Source organism: Elgaria multicarinata, chromosome 3 (genome assembly GCF_023053635.1).
Source record: "Elgaria multicarinata webbii isolate HBS135686 ecotype San Diego chromosome 3, rElgMul1.1.pri, whole genome shotgun sequence".
Lineage (NCBI taxonomy): Eukaryota > Metazoa > Chordata > Lepidosauria > Squamata > Anguidae > Elgaria > Elgaria multicarinata.
This window is the reverse complement of record NC_086173.1, coordinates 104368844-104390738: the sequence shown is the minus strand read 5'-3', so window position 1 is coordinate 104390738 and position 21895 is coordinate 104368844.

Genomic DNA, 21895 nt, shown 5'->3' with positions numbered 1-21895 from the left:
GAGAAACAGACCAGATTACAGGAACTAGAAAATTTAAAGGCCAAATCAGTAATGTTGTGGCAAAAAGTGAAGGAAACAACTAATTAAAAGAGCAGTTGCTGAGAAGCCGAAGCCTCTTTAAATGAAAGGAGCATAGAAGAAACAACTAATTAAAGGACTTGTATTGGAGAGAAGCTTCAGTAGTACATTGCCAGTCCACACTGAACAGGATGGCACTACAATTGTGACTTATGTCTAAAAACAAAACAAAATCCACCAGAAACCAGTTTTGAAAAAGGACAGGAGGAAAACACAGAAAACCAACACAGTGCAGATGTTTGGCAACAAGGTCATCTGGATTCTTCATAAAAATAGAATAAACAAATTTTGTCTGTTCTGGAGAGCTAGTGAAGAAGCAACCAAAGTCAACGGCTAGTAAAACAGCAGGAACACATCAGTGGCTTTATGGAAAACTGTTTGGAATTTGCTGTTTATTGTTTTATTTCCTTGTCCTCCACCCCAGTACTGAAAACACAAGATATCAAGATACATACTTGATAAATACTAAGCTAAATAAATACTAAGCTAATCTTCCAGTAAATGTGAACTGCATCTACATACATTCAGATTTTCAAGGCATGGGTTAAATCTATTACCGGTATGTACTGTAACAAACGTTGCCAAGCACCATGCAACCCTCACATACATTTTAACTTCTGTCTGCTAACTGAAATAACTACATGAGCTCATACACCCAGCGAGGGGAAAGGAAATTCTTTTACTGGAGTTGGAGACAAGACTGGCTATGGAACAACTTCACAGCAGGATCTGTCTTGGAAGATATTGAACAATGGCACATTTCCCACAGGCCAGATTAACTGTTGACATGTGGAGAGGAAGGATTGCCCTTCTCCTTTTGAGCAGTCCTGTGCAGTTCCAGATATGGGATCATCAGAAGTGCTGTTTCAGGCCATCTGAGCCCCTGCAGTCTGCCTAGCACACACAGGGAATGCAGCCTGCCTGGGTAGCTTCCTGATGAGGAGAAGGAAAGAGTCACAGAGGGAAATGTCAGGGTTGACATGAGCCAGATACTAGTGTAACACACACACACACACACACACACACACACACACACGTATAGATTGACTCCTGGTATTGTCATACTGTTCCTTCCAGCCTTTTGTAGGTGGGGCATCATAACTGAGTTTGATCCCAGTGCATCATTTGCTACATAGGTAATATGCAAGATAATTGTGTGTCTGATGAATCACAGCTCAGTTGAGATAACTGAAGCTATATGAGCGCTTCATGAGTCCTTCATGCCCTATAGAGCTTCAGAATGGTCAGGACTGACATGTCCAGTTTATAGTAGCACATAACAGTGCTAGCACCTGAAAGGATTACAAATATTCTTAGAGGAGCTCTCTCTATAAAAATGTGCCTTTTTGTTTCCCACAGGTATATTCCTCAAGTTAGGGAAGTCTTTTTATGAAAATATCATATTTTTGGAGCTCAAAGGGCAATAATTGGTATTTGCGGAAAAGCAATACTTTCTCCAAGATGAATAAGAGTCATTGGCTCTTAGACATTGTTTGTGATATATTTAGTGATTAATAAAACAGTTCTCTATGCCTCCAGCACACACATGCCTAGACCACTCTTTGGCCTTAGCTAGACCGGGCTTTATCACGGGGCGAACCCTGGGATCGCCCCTGTGCATCCACATGACGCACAGGGGATCCCGGGATCAGGGAGGGATCATCCTTCCCTTGCCCTGGGGATAGAGCCCTCCCCTTTGGGCCCGCTTTTTCTGTGGTCCTGGGGTGAGCCGGAGACCATGGAATGTGTGGCCCGTTGCCGCGGTTTGACCCGGCTCCGTGCGATTCCTCGCGCAGAGCCGGGAGCTGCGCCCATCAGGGTTAGGGTGGGGGGAGCGGGAAAAGTAGTTTAAAAAAAACAAAACAAAAAACCCTTACCTTTAGTGCATGACCATTCGTGTGCTCCTTCCTCTTTAAAAATTAAAAAAATGGTGGGCGCTATGCCTCTCTTCCTGAGGTTGTCATGCCTCATGTAAACGGAGGAGGGATCTCGCATTAATCACAACACGAGATCTTCCCTCCTCTGTCACGGACTATAAGGTAGGTCTAACTAAGGCCTTTGAACCCTTTGTTTCAGTTTTTAAACCCATTCCTCCCAATTTATGATTTTTTGGAAGCTGTACTTTCCCTCATGTGGAAATCCTGCGTAGCAGCACAGAACCAGCAAACAAAACTATTTCCCTCTCTCTCTCTCTCTACATACATACTTACACACACCCCTATCCCCAGCAGCAGCAGTACCTATTACATTTTATTAGCCTTCTGTTCTAGATTTTAGGGAATTTTAACAGGTTTCTAAAAAATAAATAAATTGAAAGGTGCTCGATCCCCTGCAAAGCTCACCACTGTGAGGAAGAAAATATATAGCGGGGGGGGGGGGGTGTTAAAGGAAAGAGGGCAAATAATTGCACACTGCTTGTTTGTTGCAAACTTATCTGACCCTCAGCTAGGCTGTTTTCTATGTGAATAATTCTCCTGCAATTGTCACTGAAAAAATGTTGCTCAAGGGAGTAACATCCAAAGGCTAAGCTGCACATTAACTAGTTGGGACATGTTTTCAGTTACTCTTTTCAATATCCTGCTGCTTCAGAAGAAGGGAAGGAAAGGGAGGTGACCATACCCTTTCCCAACAGCATGCTCACATACACAAAATGTATTTTTTCAATAGTGCTTGTCTTTAGCTTACTTATGACCTATATAATGCCAATGAAGCACAGTTGGGGCTTTTTTTCCTGAGGCGGAGAAGACAAAGCACTGGAGTCTCGTCTTTCTCTGCTGTTCTGAGAACAATCAAAACAATCTGTTTCCAGAGTCCCACCCTGTGCTGCCTGTAAACAGCTTCCTTGGGTGCCTGGAAGAGTGCTGTGGCCTGGCCCCCTTGAGCGGAAGGCACTAGGCTCCTCAGTGTTCTTCGCTTCTGACAGAAAAGAGGACAAAAACTAGTTCAGGAACTCTCCGCTGTGCTTTCACTCCTCTTCAGAATTTCTTTTAAAAACTGCTCGCGGTAACCGCTCCTATGCCTACAACACAGGTTCTGCCAGTTATCATAGGCCTCTGGTTAGCTTTTACCCTAGTTGGCTGGCAATATGCTCCAACTGTGCTCAGTCACGCCAGTACAATATTGGGCACATCCATCTCCCTGGCATTTCATTGCCATGTCATGTGAGAAGAGGGAGAAAGAAGGAAAGGAACAATGCCAAATAAGAGTCTCCTTTGGTCTCAAGAATGGTCTGGCGGGTGTCTTCACAACACCGCTTTGGCTGCTCGTTCCCACAAAACCCCACAGCATTGCAGCTGCAGGGTGGGAACGGTCAAACTTGATGGCAGGAGGGAGTGCACGCTGCCAACTAAAAAAGCTGCAGCAATGTTGAGTTGACTATTAGTCCACACTGAATTTACTCAAACATCCCCTGCCCTCTCTCCCCCCTCCTGCTAGTATCCGATCAGCATTGTTGCTGAAAATCTATCCTGATGGCTGAACTAGAGTGGCAGCCACCGCTTTAACCACTCTTGCCTTATGACTCTGTGGCTGATGAAATAACCAATGGTGCCCTCCATACAACATGATAACCAACAGTGGTTCAAACAGCCAACTCTGCACAGTGTTATTTGCTTTGAATATTTCGGCTAGATAACTGTTGGTTAAAAAACTCCCTCCACACAACACGAAAACCCACAGTGGGTTAAATAATCAACCGTTGACTATTTAAACCACCGTTGGTTATCGTGTTGTCTGAACCCAGTCACAAGCAGTGGGTTGTGTTTTTGATTTGTGTGTTGTTTTGACATTTGGGTTTTTTAAAAAAAATTCTTTCAGGGAATTGTTCTTCATTATTGCTCTACACAAACACACAAAACTTCTCAGTCCCTTTTTAGATTCTATGATCTACTCCAGGGTTTTGGTGAAGCAGAATGAATACTCTTTGTTCTCCACCAAACTCTGCAGAGCAGAACTGCATGGTTCTGCCCAGCCTTAGTAATAAATAAAATCTAGCCCATGTAATAAATAAAAATGTTCCAGATCATTGCAGAAAATGAAGGTAAAGAGCTGCCATTCTGGCTCAGTAGAGGCAGGCCAATCTTGCTGGACAATCAATTGCCAGGGGCAACAGCTTGCTAAAACCACTGTAATCAGATCAAAGAAAAGTGAAGTCATTGGGCATTTATAGCAAGCTAATTTGCTAACAGAGAATGGTTGCCTATTTATTTTCTTTCTTTCCTCTTTCTGTTGGCCTGGAATTTGTGGTATTGCAATGTATCTTGCCTTCTTTAAAGTTGTACTACCAATTTTTCTAATTTTCTTTGTAACTTCCCGTGGCTAGAATATATACAATGAATGCATTGTAGATTCTGTGTTTCCACATCTCATTTTGGGGCCCTCTCCTCCATTCCTTCAGAAATGGGCAAATGTTGCATTTTATATTTCTTTTTCTAAAGCTGGACTGAAATATTGACAATATTGTATTTGGGAAGACACAGAAAGTGTTTTGGCTTCAGTATCTTAATGTTTTATGTGATTTTTGTAGCAGCCATTTTTGAAGGGCACATAACTAAAAACAACATAAATCTCCAGTATTTTCCATAATTGTCCTTTAAATGTTTGTTTTGTTTTTACCTTGCTTTTCAGATATTATGTCTCAACATGGCTCACACTGATCAAAAGAAAGAGAGACAGACAGGGAATCTGCTCTACCTTCATATTGTCCAAACCATGACATTTCCACCTCAAGTTTACCCCTCCTTCCTAATTTGGGCAATTCTTACTTCCCCACCTCCATTGCTCTTCTTTCTCTGCCATCTGCCAGGTTCTATATATGTTAGTGCAATAGTTGCTGGTCCAAGCTCAAGTGGGCTAGCCTAACTGAGTTCTCCATTCCATATTAAAGCTATAAATTTGGTGCTCTCACATATTCTGTAATAGAGCCTATATTGTTTGAATTAAGCCTTGGTCAATGTTCAGTGGCTAATATCCCTCTAAGATAAATGTAAAGCACAATGTTCAACATGTTGTAATTGAACTCTAGGATCAAGATCTATTTTACAGATGTTGATCAAAACAAGAGACTTGTGGCTAACAAATTTGTTAAAGACTAACAAATTTGTCCTTGCATAAGCTTTCATGAGCACTGTCCACTTTTGCATCCGATGAAATAGACAGTGTCCATGAAACCTTATGCCAAAATAAATTTGTTAGTCTTTCAGGTTCCACAAGACTCATTAGATCCAAACCACTATGGAGATCCACAACCTCAAAGTCTTGCACTACATCAGATTAGGGTGACCTAAATATCTTTACAATGTTTCAGTGGCGACTAGAAAATACCTTGCAGAACATGGATTTGGAAGGCCTAATAGCAAATGGGAACTGTATTGTTCTAGCACAATCTATGACAACCTATAGGAATAAATACATTTCCCATTCAGAGGTACGAATTGCTTTTATAATCAATATCTGATTCTTCTACATATGAACCCTATGAGGTTGGGTAGATTACTATTGTTCCCATTCACAGATATGGAACCAAGGCCGAAAACTAGTATGTGGCTGCACGGGAGCCTCGTGTACTTCTGACACAACAGTGCTCTAACTAAAAATGGGGCCATAAGTAAACGCATGACATGGGAGAACCCCACACTGACATCATTCCTCCACTCATGCACACACTGCAACTATCATGTTGACCTTCCAATAGCTCCATGCTTTGTTCCCCTGTGACACCCCCTTTCCACTACTCCTTTATTCTTTCCCTGAAACAAAGGACCTGTCTCCGGGTCAGGCGTCAAGGGGGTTGGAATACTGCAAACTGCCCCTGTGGCACGCCCCTCTTTTCCAGCTCCACAGCAGCCCAGCTCAGCCCCTAGCCCCAAACTTTCCCTTCCATTGCCACCATATGAACCTGTACCCTTTCAAGGTACCTCGAAGACCACACTGGTATGAATTAAATGGAATTTATTAACAAGATGTAATTTCAGATATGAAAGCTTAATAGTTTCTACAGAAAAAACATGTGGTGGTTGTGAAGGCACAATGCGGAATGGTTTCAGTTCAATACTTTCTTAGAACATTTCAAATGTTGTTAACCTGCCTACTCTCCCCCTTCTAGTCTACTCTACAACTCCTTCGTCACTCTAATCCACCAAAATAATAAACCACATTGTTCCTTCCTCAAACTACCCTGACAGACCTAAACCCAAATCAAATCTCTCTCTCCCTCACACACACAGAGAGCACTTAAATATTGTTGTTGTTGTTGTTTATTCGTTCAGTCGTTTCCGACTCTTCGTGACTTCATGGACCAGGGCACGCCAGAGCTTTCTGTCGGCTGTCGCCACCCCTAGCTCCTCCAAGGTCAAGTCTGTCACCTCCAGAATATCATTCATCCATCTTGCCCTTGGTCGGCCCCTCTTCCTTTTGCCTTAAATATACACACACTCAACTAACTCCTCCCATTCTCTCTCTCTCTCTCTGCCAACCAATCCAGGCATCCCAAACAACCAGCCAATCAGCACTCACTCTCACATCCTGGTCACTTACTCCTCCTTCCTCTAAGACACACACTTCCAACCTGGTTCCTGCAACATAAACACAGTGAGTACATTTCTGGCTAAACAACCTTCTTCAAAACTATTAATATTTCTAAAACCTTTTACATACTTACGTATATAATTGGCATAAAACAGCAAAACTTACAAGACATTTTAATCATAGAGCAGTCAAACATCACATCCCCTTAAGCAAAAAAGACAGGAAGAAGACCAGCAACTGCTGAACGTAGAGGACTATGACAATTGTTTCTTTGGTTCATGCTCACATCCTTCCACAAAAGGCCCACGTAGATGTACAATGAGAGATTCTTCCCTTATGTTCAGCAAGGCCACAGTTTAATGGACATTTCAGCCCTTTTCTCCCAAGTTAAGACCAGAGATGAGTGGCCACATAACTGCATAATTATAGCCAGTATGCAACTTGCCAACTAGATGCCCTGTGAGCAAAACACAGCTTACAAAGTAGGCCACGTGCAAAAGAAATTTATGTAACACGATAGGGCAAAAAGTTTGGTAATAATAATAATCAGATCATAAAATATACTGGGAAAGAACAATTCATACTGACAAAACAATACCTTGCAACTGACCAGACATAAAGGTCATAGACAAAAAAGAAAAACTCATACCTCATCAACATAGCAATACCGATTGCCAAAAATGTTGTTGAAAAGGAAGAGGAAAAGAGAGGAAAATATACACCACTGGCCATGGAAGTCAAAGAACTATGGCAACTGGAAAAGGTCGCAATTATTCCGTTAGTCACATCGGTCACTGGCATCACACCAAAAAACTATACAGAAAACTTTCAGAAACTGGGCCTACCAAAATACACCTACACCAACGTCCAGAAAGCAGTCATACTTAAAACATGCTGAATTGTCAGGAAATTCCTGAATCTATAAAAGACAGCATGACTTGGCAATGCCTGTCATGTCTGTCTAGAAAAACTGCCATGAGCAAGAAAAATAATAATAATAATAATAATAATAATAATAATAATAATAATAATAATAATAATAATAATATGATAATACTCTAAGCCAATACAGCAAGTTAAGATATTTGAGCAGGAGAGCTTAAAAAGGACCCACTTATGAAGCTTTCAGCCACAGACAAAATAAGGCCATAGACTGGGTGGGGTGGGGGAGTGCATTAATAGTCTGCTCTGTGCATCACCACATAGTTGAAGGAAGCATTTGCAGCAGGGCACTTGAAAAGTCAGGGATTGTGCAAAATGCGTCATGGATGTGGCCACTGAAGCAAATCAGTGAATACCAGTGTAATCTGAGCGTACAAAGCAGTTGACTACTGGCTCTAGCTGACCTGCTTCTCTTGACAAAAGAATAGGCAGGTGTAAGAGAAATACAGTGTGCCTAGCTGTTAAAAATGCTAGAAAGAATTCAAAGAGGTATTATTGTGCAAAGACAAATGATGAAAACAATTTGCCAGAATAGCTCCTTCTGCAAATCTTATTTGAATTGACGGGGAGTAGAATCATAGAATAGTAAAGTTGGAAGGGGCCTACAGTATATGGCCACTGAGTCCAACCCCCTGCTCAATGCAGGAATCCACCCTAAAGCATACCTCACAGATGGTTGTCCAGCTGCCTCTTGAAAGCCTCTAGTGTGGGAGAGCCCTCGTGTAGCTCCATTCACTTCAGTAAGGCTTGTGCAAGAGACAGCACCAGTGGCTGTGTCCCAAGAGTCTATTTTCTAATCTACCCATACTTTCACACTCCCATGTAAACAACTAGATTACAGTTTCATCTGCTTAATCTCATATGTTCTAGCAGTGGTGGAGATTAAAAAAAAAGTCAAAATTTCCTCAGTCACCTCCTTATATTGCCTCATGACCTAATTAAAAGTGAAGTTAAAAAAGAAAAGGTTCATAAAATGCAAGCATGTTATAAAGCCGCTGAGTAGAAAGCTAATGACTAAACCCATACTACTACTACTACTAGTACTACTACAAATATTTATTACCTGCCTCTCCCTCTGGATTGAGGCGGGGAACAACATGGAATACAAACCATGTGAAAACACCAAGGCATGCTTGCTTCTTGATCAGCTCAAAGATGTCTCTTGGGGGCTGCGAATTGGCACTGCATTGGTTATATGACACAGCCACTGTGGGGCAAATAGACGAAGCTCCGCATTGAAAAAGTTGGGGACTTACCTCAACTTTTCCCACTGGAGCGAGGTCAGCCCAGCTCTTCTGCCATCTGTCCTCACTCCGGCATTAAGACAGGGGTGTTCCCAAGTGGAAGATGACCTCTGACTGGTCGCTGGAAGCTAGGTAAGGATCAGGAGGAGGGCCCAGTAAGCCAAATGGCCGCCAGAAAGTCCTTGCACTGTCCTTCATAAGAATTACCTGCCGACATCCCACAGCAGCAAAACCGCAGGGTTTAGTGCTAGCGTGGTACCAAAGTGGTGCCGTGAAGGCAGGCTCTTGGACTTCCCTGCACCGGGGAGGGAGTTTATTATGGCTTGTTTGTTTTTTAGTTGAGTATTTTTATGTTCTGTTTTCTTCCTGTTTTCTTCTTTTTCCCCAACCCCTAATATCATTTGCCCCCAATTAATTTAATTTTCAAGTTTTAAAGTGTAAAATTTGTAATGGCACTCTTTTATTTGATGCATATTGTGAACTGTTTTGGTTGCTGTCATCAAAAAGCAGGTTACAAATCAAAGGGTGCAATCTTATGCATGTTTAGATAGAGAAAAGTCCTACAATTCCCAGCGTGCCCCTGCCAGCTGGGAGTCGCACGCTGGGAGGACTTTTTTCTATCTAAATATTAATAGGATTACAGCCTAATTTAATTAATCAAATAATTTTTCAATGTTTTAAAGAAACAAGCTGGAAAAAACCTCAATCCCAAATCAATCTTAAGTTGTTTCTTAAAAAACTGGAATGAATTTAACATTTGACAATTAAATTTTAAAGCCACTGAACTTGAGAACCCATGGCTTGTTGTTTGGTTGTGCAGGATGGTTAAGCCACATTGCAGTTAACGAGCAACCTCTTGGAAAATGTGCTGCATTCAGAACAAGATAACCCAGCCTGCAGAAAACGTACTCTCCATTCAGACACACAATAAACCATGGTTCAACAATAACCCACGCTGGGTGGGTGAGCACGTTGTGTGAACCCAGCCCTTGTTTGGATTACTTTGCATCAACAATAGTAGCCCACTTGCCCCACTCCATGCAGACCATAAAATTTGCTGGGGTGCACGAAAAGGTGGGAGAAGAAATTTTCAGATATTTCCATGGTATGTTGAAGTAAAGAAACACAAGAGGTTTTTTTCCCCTTCTGGGATAGGGGTTGCCCAATAACTAAGAATGCACTCTCACTGCATAAGTTCTTTAACATTTTATACAGTATCGTAAATACATGAAAATAAAGGAGTACGATGACTAAGGATGAATGCTGTTTATGAAACATTTGTACAAAAGAAAGTAACAGACATAAAATTAATAGCTTCTTAATGAAGTGCTAGCTTTTATGCTAAAAATGAGGACATATTCATGAACACAGGTTCAAATGTGGATTGTACAAGCTATCTGTAGTACCATCGTATACAGATTTTTAAAAACAACAACACAATAGGTGGATTCTGGTTTAGCAACATCTAATGGAATCCTCACTTCATGGAAAAATAATTGATACTAGCATGCAAAATGAACCAAGCAAACAAACAAACCCAGCTATTTTTAAAATGCTCATTTGGGATCAGGTATGAAGGATGCTTTTAACATTATCTCATTGCTGTGTTGCTTGGGCATTGGTAGTGCCCAATTAGCGACTTCTGCAAGCCTACCCTTTACAAACAGAACTATAATTAAATAGATAACCTTTCTCCGTGTACCATCCACAACACCATAATTTGTTATCGAGATAATTATATGTCATCTTGTTGTAACAGTTGTGCCAGCAAATGAAATGGGGTGAGGGAAACCTATCCACAAAGATGCTCATGTTTACTAGCGGTGTCCACACTGTTTTCTTGATATATATGTTTGTTTCATTTTATATATACTATATGTACACATCACAAGGATTTGCAATAGATCCTTACACCCAACAACACTTTCCCCCTGCATGTTCATCCATCCATTAGAAATTTCTCAATCGTCTGTTTTGCAAACAGACTAAAGAAATAATCACCACCTCCTTGCATTCACTAATAAATTGGGCAAGATTAGAACTGTGTCCCTTTTGAGATGAAAAACTCAGCAGCCTAACCTGGCTCCTGCTACTGCAACTATAAAAGTGACTAATATTCTTTTAGAAATGTCTGGAAGAAAATGTAGATTTTAATCACACTGGGCTACTTGCTTGCTTCGGGGAGGCACGTGACTGGAAAACAGGTGATACTTGTAGGCGCTGCTATGTCACACCTCTGCTGTTCTTTAGTCTTTATGGATTCAAACAAGGCCCTGAGAGCTTTAGTAACCAAGTTTTTAATGGCCCTGCTGGTCTTCAGCCCCTGATCATGGCTAATGCACTTCAAAGATTTCTGGAAATGCTAAAGCTAACTAACACTCATCATATTCTGCTATTTCTTTTAAAAAAAATCTTTTAAAAAATAACCGAGGAAAGCAGTTATTAAAATATATGAATTTAATATGTAAGAAAATGGTAACTTTGGATAGTGAAGCAATCCAAGTGACTTAATGAGAGTTGTCTTAAAGCAGGGACCAAATTTGGTGCTCTGGACTTCCCCATTCTCTTCTTGAGACTGCCACATCCACATATACAGACATACGTAAGATCGTAGAGGTGGAATGGCATCCATTCCAGCAATCCTGCGCAAGATCACAGGGAAGTGAAGACGTTGCTTCAGGGCCACTGAGGGAAGAGGAGGCTAAAGCCCTTACCGCCACCACTATCCCGCCACTCCATGATCCCAGTGAGCACCATTACAGGTGCAGAAGTGACATGGGATGGAGCCTTTCTAAATTTCTCTTCCTGAGAAAGTCCGATTGGTTCCTCCTATGTTAGATTTTCAGCAAATTGTGGAGACTTCTAATTTGCAACTCCTTTGGGCTGACAAGTTTTCACGGAGTTTTTCCTGCAGCTTGGATGCACTGTGAGGTTGTTTGTGGCACATGACGTCATGGCCAGCATGCACCTAATCAGCCTCCTCTGCCTCAAAAAGTTGCAGTATTGCATAGTTGTTTTACTGCATTCTTTTTAATTAAAGCGGCTCCTGTGTTCTCACTCTGCAATTAGCCCCCTGTTCCTCCACATTAAATCCTGGGCATGCCTGTGACTTGGCCATGATGTGGTCAAGGGGTGGGGATTCCCCTTCCCCCACCTCAATCACTCCTTTTCCTAGCCCATTCCATTAAAAGCCAAAATTATGTGCTTCTATATTGCTGTGTTACTCGCTTGTTATTTAACTTCTCTGATGTTGTATAATGTTTGGAGTAAATGCGGGTAGGAAGCTATGCAATGCTTCAGATAGGCATTTTTTTGTGAGGTCATCATGGTTTGGTGGGTCACCCTTTCCCCCACATTCTTTATACAACGCCGATACCATACATTTGTTGTCCCACCTCTTCCCCCCCCTTTTCACGTGTAATTTTGCTACAAGGAAAATGCAGTACTTCTGGGGGGGGGGGGGGACATGCGATGAAATAGCCATCATCTCCCCATGTAATCCTCCTAGTTGGGAGTGTCTCCTCCCGCTCCTGCTCTGCTCCATATTTCAGGAATGCCTAAGCAGATGGGCAACAGGGAGAAGGAGGACATGAGCACATGCAACCCATTTCCATTTAATCCCCTCTCCCAGTATAAACTCAAACATGAAAAGTTACTGATTGCTTTTACAGGGACAATACTGACTTGCACGTGGGTGTGGGTGTGTGGAGGTGGGCTTCCAAAGACACAGACTTCTGAACTTGTGAAGAATCAGCACTTAACAATGGGTAGGGGGTTGCTCTGCTCTGCACCTGCTGCCCGGAAAACTTTTAGCCCTTTCTATTCACTCTCCAAGGGAAAGAAGACATCTTCCATTTCACACTGAGAGAGGGGAGGGGCTATGCCAGAGGGGTGGATATCCAATAACATCCTGCCAGGCTCCACCCACCCTTGAAAATGGCATACAGCATTATGTATAAAAAAAAACTGGCTGTATAAAGACCCCATTCAAATCCTAAAAAGAATCCAGAACTGGTAGAAGCAGTAAATCAGGGAGAAATATTCTGTCTGAAGACACTCTATAACTCACTGACAGTTTGCTGGAATGGGGCAAAATTGGGGTGGTGGGGTGCTCTCATAGGAAGCCTTCAGACCCTGTCCAGAATCATAGGTAATTTTTTCTTCTTTAAGGAAAATTGAGCAGTTCCCCCCCTTTTACCCCATTTCCCCCTATTCAGCCATTACCTGTCCCAATCCATTTTCCCCCCTTTGGAATATTTCCGCATATTCGAAACTGCGCATTTCTGGAGTTGTGAACAGGGAGCTTTTATTGTTTCCTTTGCCATTGCAGAGCTGCATATCTCCAGTTAACAAAATAAAGGTCTGCCGCATTCATTTCTTCCCATTCCCATTCATACAACAGTAGCAGGGGGAGCCTGGAGAGGAGTGGGTAACAAACCTCTCTCATTAATATTGTTGACACACACATACGCACAGAGCAACCAGGAAGAATGTTTTTCCCACCACTGAAAAACTGGTTTTAGGGAGCTAGTTCCACTGTGTGACATTGACTAAGCAGATTCAGTTTCCTCAACCTATGGTGAATAAGAGCAGATAGGCTAAAAGAGAGGATTGTTTTAAATGATTTGGCTGAAAGAGGGGATATAAAGTTTGAAAGAGAGGAAGTTTAAAAAATAAAGGGTAGACACCCTTCTTCAGAGGCACTGTAACTGAATATCAGATACTATAGACAAGCAACATGGGAGGGCCGTTGCCTTCATGCCCTGAGGGTAAGTATCCAACTGACCACTTCTGCAAACCGAATGCTGAACTATTGGATTTTTGGTCCGATTTAACAGAGTTCTACTTTTCACCTTTCCACCCAAAAACATGGCACTATCCAAAGCATCTTGCAGGAAACTGCATATTTCCCAAAAGCACCATAAGGCAAATTAACATTTCATAACTGGCTTTTAAAATAGTATCGCACTTCCAATGAAGTATAGTTTTAATCTTGGATGTTTCACCTTGTTGGGAGTTTCTGGGTTTTATCTGACTTTTTGTGTTTAACTGTGTTTTAGGTGTAACCAGCCTTCAGAGATAGATTGGATAAAATTCTGAACCAATATAATCTTGTTATTTGTGGTTGTGATTTTGTGTCAACATTGGCTGTGCCAGAAAATAAGTATGAGGAAAACAAATGAATTACAGTGCTGAATCATCTATGTCTACTAGACCAATTCAACATCAAATAAAACTTTTTTTTTCTATTTTCAATGTAAATTAGGGCTGAAGATTGGGGGCAGTGTGACAACTAGGATTGCACCTGATTGCACTATATTTTGATTTTAGCTGTTCACACTTTTAAAATACATTTTTGTTAATATTTAAGATGTTGACATCTCTTTTCAAGCTAAAAACAAAATCTTTTCCTGCTCCACTATGTAGTTGGCTATAGAACCACTTATCATAATACAGCAAAACTAGCTGAATTTTCAATGGGCCTGTTCAGTTGACACTTCAGGCTCTGTGGTTAGTGAAACTGTGGTTCTCTGGGGTTAGCACTAACCACAAGCCATGCTGTAGCACACAACACCTTAAGCACCTTGTCACAGACAACATTTTACTAGAAGTATATTGCCACTATCTGCTAAGAGCCTGCGCATGATAGATAGATAATATTGATGCCGCTTAGCAAATGGTATCAATATATATTAGTGCTATCAAGCCAGTTAAGTAACTTTAAGGCTTATTGACTTTGATAGAAGAAAGTTTGATAGAAGAAAGTTAGACTTAACACATACAAGTGTTTCATTTTTCAGATATATTAGCTTTTTTAGAGTCCGATATGCAGAGTGAAATATGGATATCAGTTCTAAGATTTTGATATTTGGTTTTTAAATTGATATTTGAACTTCAGCATGAGAATGGTTAAAAAGGAAAACTTTTAATTGTGGGCACAAAATCTCAAAACTATGGCATCAAGCAATGGACATTAGGCAACTACTGTTTAGAAAGTTTTGTAAATTCTCCCATGTTTAGCAACTGGCTAGAGAGTTTTATAGGACATGTGTTAAATTTCATCTAAGAACATAAGAAGACCTATTCTGGATTAAACCAAAGTCTTATCTAATCCAGCATTGTGTTTGCACAGAGCTCAACCAGATGTCCATGGAAAGTCCACCAGCAGGATATGAATGCATAGCATCCTCCTGCTCATGTTCTTCAGCAACTGGTATAAAAAGGCATACGGCCTCCGAAACTGAAGGTTATACATAGCCATCACAAATAGTGGCTGTTCATAGCCTAATCCTCCATGAACTTGTCTAATCCTCTTTCAAAGTGCTCAAAACTGATTGCCATCACTGCATCTCTTTGTAGCAAATTTAACTATGTGCTTCCTTTTATTTGTCTTGAATCTTCTATCATTCAGTTTCACTGGAGGACTGCAAGTATGAGAGAAGGAGAAAGATGACTTCTAATCCACTTACTCCACTCTATGTATATGCTTAGCCTTCTCCCACTCACATATATATGATAGGGCTGCCAGCAAGTCTGCTAGCTCTTTTGCAGCAAATTGTTAGCGAGCATGCTTAAATCGTGGTTATGGAGCCACCATGGTTAGAAATGATTCGCAAGACATGCTAAGCTGTAATGTTTAGCTCAAAAGGCTTAACTACCATGGCTTAGCATGTCATCTGAAAAGGGTCACTATCACTTATCTATGGGTAAGCATGTATAGAATTAGGCTGCATATTTAGTGGGATATATTCCCAAGTATATACGTTTAGGATTGCAGCTCTTAAAATTGGCCTGGCTGCCTATTCGTTACTGGGCCAGATTTAATGTTTTAGTACTAGTATACAAAGTCCTAAACAGCTTGGGACCAGGATACTTGAGAGTGCATCTTGTACCAACCTGCCTGGTCACACTGAGTTTACCGGAGGGCATGTTCCTAGATATCCCACATGGACCTATAGCCTGACGAGTCTACCCGGAAAAGAGCCTCCAGAGTAGTGGCTCCTTTTCTTTGGAACGCCCTGCCCCTGGTGGTCAGGCAGGCACCAACGCTGTGTTCGTTCCAGCACCTGAAAACAGCCCAATTCCAGGAAGCATTCCTTGATTGACCAGCCACAGTTGTATTGGTATTTTATTGGTACTGTTTTTAAAAAGACAATTTTAATATGGTGTTTTAATCTTTTTTGTCTTTTTAATGTTCACTGCTCCATAATCTGTCTTAGACGTGGAGCGGTATAGAAATGTTGAAAAAATACATACATACATACATACATACATACATACATACTTACATATAAAATAAAGACTTAGATCTGGTTAGATTATGCCTTATATTTCAGTGTGATTTTGCAATGTCTGCACCAGTGATGGGAGACAGGTAATCTTAGGAAAAACCAGTTTTTACCATTTTTAATGGTAAAAACAAATGCAATAAAAGGGGCAAAGGAAAGGATCTTCTTTCAACAAAATGTAGGCTGATCTAGTATTATGCAAAGGTTTCTGTGTAACTAAACACGCTGAGGTTTCCTCTTTCATAATTCTGCTATACTCAAATTATGCCAGTGCTGAAGCTTAACCCACGTTAGATAAAAAGCATTACCATTAAGTGCACAGCTGAGAATCTAGGGCACAGTTCAGCTAATCTCACAAGTCTCTCAAACTAGTTTTCTTTTTTCTTCATTGCTTATCTTTTACAGCAGCCAAGACTTTCTTGCCATAAGAGAGTTCTTAAACCCATGACCTTTATCTCTGGGTACCAAACCTAGCAATTTGCACATAAAGCAAGTAAGATGATGATACCTCTTATTAGACCAATTTGGATAGAATGCACCATCTTTTGATCATTGGAGCTCATCAACAAGAAACAAGAAGGCTTGGACAGGGTTTGTTTCTTCATGAATAACAGCCCTGTGTATTTGAAAGGTTGGACACATTAATTAATAGTGCCATTTGAGCATTTTTGGTTGCCATTAGGCTATTAATGTCTCTTTCTTGATGATGAGTTATTGTATCAGATTTTCAAAGTGGTGTGCAAAGTGAATGGCTTGGTGTTTTATACAGATCTGGAGAAGATGGGAAAGAGGAGGGAACATATATGGTGTGTAATGTCTCTTAATTTCATGTAAAACTGTTGGATCATTAGAAGAAAAAATCCAAAAAACACAGTATGGTAATACCTTTATTGGTACCAATCGAAATGTCATGAGCAAGCTTTTGTGTTCTCCAGGATGTGTCATCAAAGTGGATGTTAAACAAAAGAAGGAAGAGGGAGAAAAAGCTGGGTATGATATTGTTCCCTCAAAGTCTTTAGTTTGTAACACTGTCTTAAAATTGAAAACAGGAGGATTGTGCAGGTGTAATTAGATAAGCAGGACAGAATGCGCCAAAGGCTCCTGTCCTGGGATAATAAGTAATAATGGCTGCGCCTTCATTTTTGAAAATATTATGTCTAGTAGTGACTGGGCTCTGTCTCCAGCTATCAGTCTAATCTGACTATATATTAAAACCATTACAAACTGCAGAGTCTGGGGCAACATTCAGCCCAACCCTTTTTTCCTTTGTGCCCTGTCCTGCCCTGTTTTGTTTAACATCTAGCTTGAAGAGTGGTTCTGAAGAGCAAAAAAGCCTGCACACCACTTTGTGAAGTTTTGGTTAGTCCTAATGAATGTATGGCCATGGTGTGGGGAGGGGTGGGTGGGTGTATAACTTGACGTAATTTCGTTTCCTCTATTTATAGCCTGCCTTATTACTAAAGCCTCAAGGTGACAGTAAATATAAAAGCAAACAAAAACTTTTAAAAAACCCACTAAAAGCAAGATAAAAACCAAAAACATTGAGACAGAACATAGCCAGCAGGGAAGTGTACCTTTAATGAACAGTAATATGGAAATCAGGACTTTCCCATGCTTCCTGTAGCCCCTGAGTCACCCTATTTTCATTGCTCAAACTACATCGTTTTATTATTGTAAGGTTGTTAACTTGGGGCTGTTGAATCACAGGACTGAGGTCACAATGAGATTTCACATGCAAACGGCAGGAAATAACCTCAGCCCCACGCCCACTGATGCTAGTTCCCTGCCTACTTTCTCTTACTGAAGGGAAGTCTGCCTCTTCTTAATCATGCACCCCACCCACCCACCAAGATTTAAACAGAAGAGAGTCAGGAGTTTGGATCTGACAACTTGCAGTGTGTAAAACACCACGGACACTGATGGTGATTATATAAATAATAATAAAATTAATTCCTTTCCAGGCTTGAGCATCCAGGACTTCTGGGAGCTTTGACAATTCACACTGCCTGTTCCACTGATCGAGAGACAGAATGTGTGTTGTGTGTTTTAAAAACCCTCTTCTTGGACTCCTTTATCATTGCAATTAGACTTTGCTGTGAGAAGCAGCACAAACATCTGCATCTGGAGCTTGCTTGCTTTTGAATTTTATTCCACCCACCCCCTTCCCAAGGGTAACAGTATTTTAAGAAAAACACCATATTCTTTCAATTAAAAAAAATCTGAATGATATCTCTGTCATCTGTTCAAATCCAGCTCAAACAGAAAAGGTATTTAAGCTCAAGACATTCGTTGCTTTCTAAGAAAAGAGAGTTCCACAACTGACGGCTCCTCTCTGTGCCCTTGCTGCTGGAACTTGGTGCTCAGATAGTACAATCAAGATGCTCTTGGCTGATATTTAAAGGTCACGCCTGAACAAATGAGAAAAGGCAGTCTCCAAGATATGCAGAGCTCAAGCCATTAGAGACTCTATAGGTCAAAGCCAGCTTTTGAATAGCAGAGCCCCTGCAAATGCTTGAGTGGAGCAATGTCGTCCCCACAACCCACCTCTCAAGAGGCAACCTTTAGCTATTGGATGGTATAGAAAAATAACAAATAAAGTTCCTAGAAGTGCCAAGGAGACTGTATGCAGATTGCCTCATGCCACTATGAGTGCACAGCTTTTAAATCAGTTTTAAATGCAGGGCTTCAGTTTTGTTTTTTAAAAAGCAAGAAAAAGTCCTTAGCCACCTCACCTAATAAAGTTAATCAAGGTATATGCGACCCTACCTCCCTGTGAGAAGGCATCAGGTGTCACTGTCCAATCTCCTAGGTATTCCTGGTTGCCTAAAAGCAGTAACCAGCCACAGTTAGGACTACTTAAATAAAAGAAAAGGGAATCAGGACAGGTGCTCTTTATGAACATCCAGGACTCCGAGGGAGGAGGAAGAGGGAGGGCAACAGCACAGGATAAAAGTCTGAAGGCTAGAAGCTCAAAAGAGGAGGAAAGATGGAGCTGAAGTAAAGAGGCTTGGGCTAAAAAGAGCATCTAGAAAAAACAAAAACTGGAAGGTAAAAAAGGGGATAGGAGCTGCTAGCAAACACAGAAGAGACCTATCTGTGTAGTCAGCAGCAGTCCGAAGCCCATGGCAACAGGTGGCTAAGAAAATACTTGCTTAATTTCTGCTGTAAACTCAGGTATAGATCATCCTGGCTCTGCAACTGCTCATCAACTTCAAGCCTCATGGTGTAAACACTCCCTCAGATCCTACAGCTGTTGCTCTCGGGTTAGGCACTCTAAACCCACTCCCACCAGTCCTGCAACTTCTTAACTCATGCTGTGACCTTATATCCAGTACTCCGCAGATACAGAGGCTCTGTTACCTTATCTGGGAACTACTTACTAGAATTGCTGAGAAGAGATCCTGATCCTGCAGCTACTGATCTGGTGCTGTAACAGGAATTTTTAAAAAACTTCCCCCTCAAATAATTTCCCCTCCATAAACACATACACATACACCCACAGACTCTGGTTCTGTGTTAATCCATCCCTGTGCATTTATGGAGGGAGAAAGCTTTAAAATTGTTTTTTTTTAAAAAAAAATCCTTTAAAAATCAACAGATGAAGGGATCTGTTTCAGTCTTGGTATGCCTAAAGCCCTACTTAAGAGCTATCATGGTGCCAAGTTTAATCTCTTTACCTTTAAAAATGATGGAGAAGTAAGCATTTTGGTTCATTTCCATTGAGGGTGGGGTTGGAGCAGCACAAGTCCATTTGGGATGCTGGAGAAGGAGAAGCACCCTACCCTCCTCTTTCCAGCAAGACCTCCCTTCAAACCACATGCCCCCAGCAATGGACATAGCATGACAACGTCAATACATGGGGGCTGAAGTGCTCTTTAATCCCGCATGGAAGAAATAAGATGGACTTTCCCTGCTCTAGGAAAACACAGCAAACCAGGCATGATAGTGCGATAAAATGCTGGTGTGATGGAGCGCTATAATTGCTGCATATATGTGGTCCTCATAGTCATTTGGGATGGAGAGAGGGACATATTCCCCTTAGCAGAGGGGGCACACTTTGTGACACCCCCTCCCAAATTCCTTTGAAGTGTTTCTCCTCTGAGAGGAGCCCCTTGAGTAGGGGAATTCTCTCTCCCCCCACCTCCTCTATTTCCGGTCACTATTCTTCTTTCCTCCCTTATCCTCTGGTCTTTATTTCTCATCCTTATTCCATCCAGAGCAAGTCTTGGGGAATTCATAAGGGGAGGGTAGTGGGCAAGAGAAATTCTGAACTTTATTTGACTTTGTACAAACAGACAAAAGGAATTGTTTTTCTCCTCTTTCTCCCTCAATTCTTCTGGAAAAGTAGGTTCGCATGATTACAGAGGAAGAAAACTTTGTTTGGTTTTTGTGAGTTGCCATTGTCCAGCAATGCAATGACAAGCTTTAATAGAAATAGAGGGGGTTTGGGGGGAAGATATATACTGCTCACTTCTACAATCCTATGTATGTCTATTCAGAAGTAAGTCCTATTATGTTCAGTGGTGCTTACTCCCATGAAAGTGTACATAGGATTCCAGCCCAAGTTATATTTGTGAGCGGGTTTGCAGCCTAATTCTTTGCATGTTTACTCAGAAATAAATCCTGAGTTGCGAGTATGGTATTGCAGGCTTAATAAACTGCCCACCCTGTTCCACTCCACTAGCTTGGCTACCTTTTCAACTTTTTTGCATATACTCTAGCTACATAGGCATGGTGGTGGGGAGGCACTTGGTTCCTGCTCAGAGTACTTTCTCCAAAACATAGCTCTAGTATTGAAAACAGACTCCTTGGCTGAATCCTGGTGGCACAAATGAAGTTATGAGACAACAAGGAGGAGGTAGAGGAGTCTCACAAAAAAAAATTAAAAAGTTTTTTTTATTAAGAGTAGCTGGAGGATGGAAAAATGAGGAGGGATTATTGGGGGTGGGGGTGGGGAGAGTAGAACAGAATGTATATGATCTGGTTGTAGTTTTCTTACAAAAGGTGTGGTTAGTACTTAATCTCCAAATAGGGAATGCTGAGGCTTTAATCTGTTGGGATATATTCATCACTATTAAGTGTGTGTGGAAGGGGAGGCTGCAATTGTTCAGTTGTGAGAGAAAAGCCTTCTGCATTTGCTTAGAGGCACTTTTCAAAATTTCACTGCTATTTTTGCTAGCATTTATGAAAAATAAATTCTAGCAATTCTAAGCCCTGGATCTTGTAAGTACCTAGCAATGTCCCTGATAAGAAGCCTCTTTCCACATGCAAAATCCAATCGGACTGGCAGTTAAATTGCATTTGAACAGTGGCCAAGCCATGGGACAGCATCTTCCAGTATACATGACGGCAGCAAGCTAGCTTAAGGGGTGCAAGACAAGCCATTTAGCCCTGACTGTTGATAGATAAGAATGGCTGAGGATTCAGGAGGAACAGTGGGGCTGGGGAGGGCTGCCACTGCTTCTCCCACACATACTCCAGCAACTGTTTAATGGTAGGGCCAGCTCTGAAGACAACAGTCATAGGTGGCAACGGGGAGAGTGACACCAATGAAGTAGCTCACCCATGGGTTACCTTCACCCTTGTGAAAGGAAGGCACTTTTCACAAACAAACTGTAAGTGAATCATGAACTAGGCATTAAAATTTAGGCTGCAACCTGGAGCACACTCACAGAGTTACCGGCATCAGAATCAGTAGGGCTTACTTTAGAGAAAATGTTTAAAATGGGGTTATTAATGTGAAATAAAGTGTTCCGTCTCTTTCAGAAATCTAACTCGTGGGACGAAGTTCTCCTCTCCAAAACTCACATTATTTCT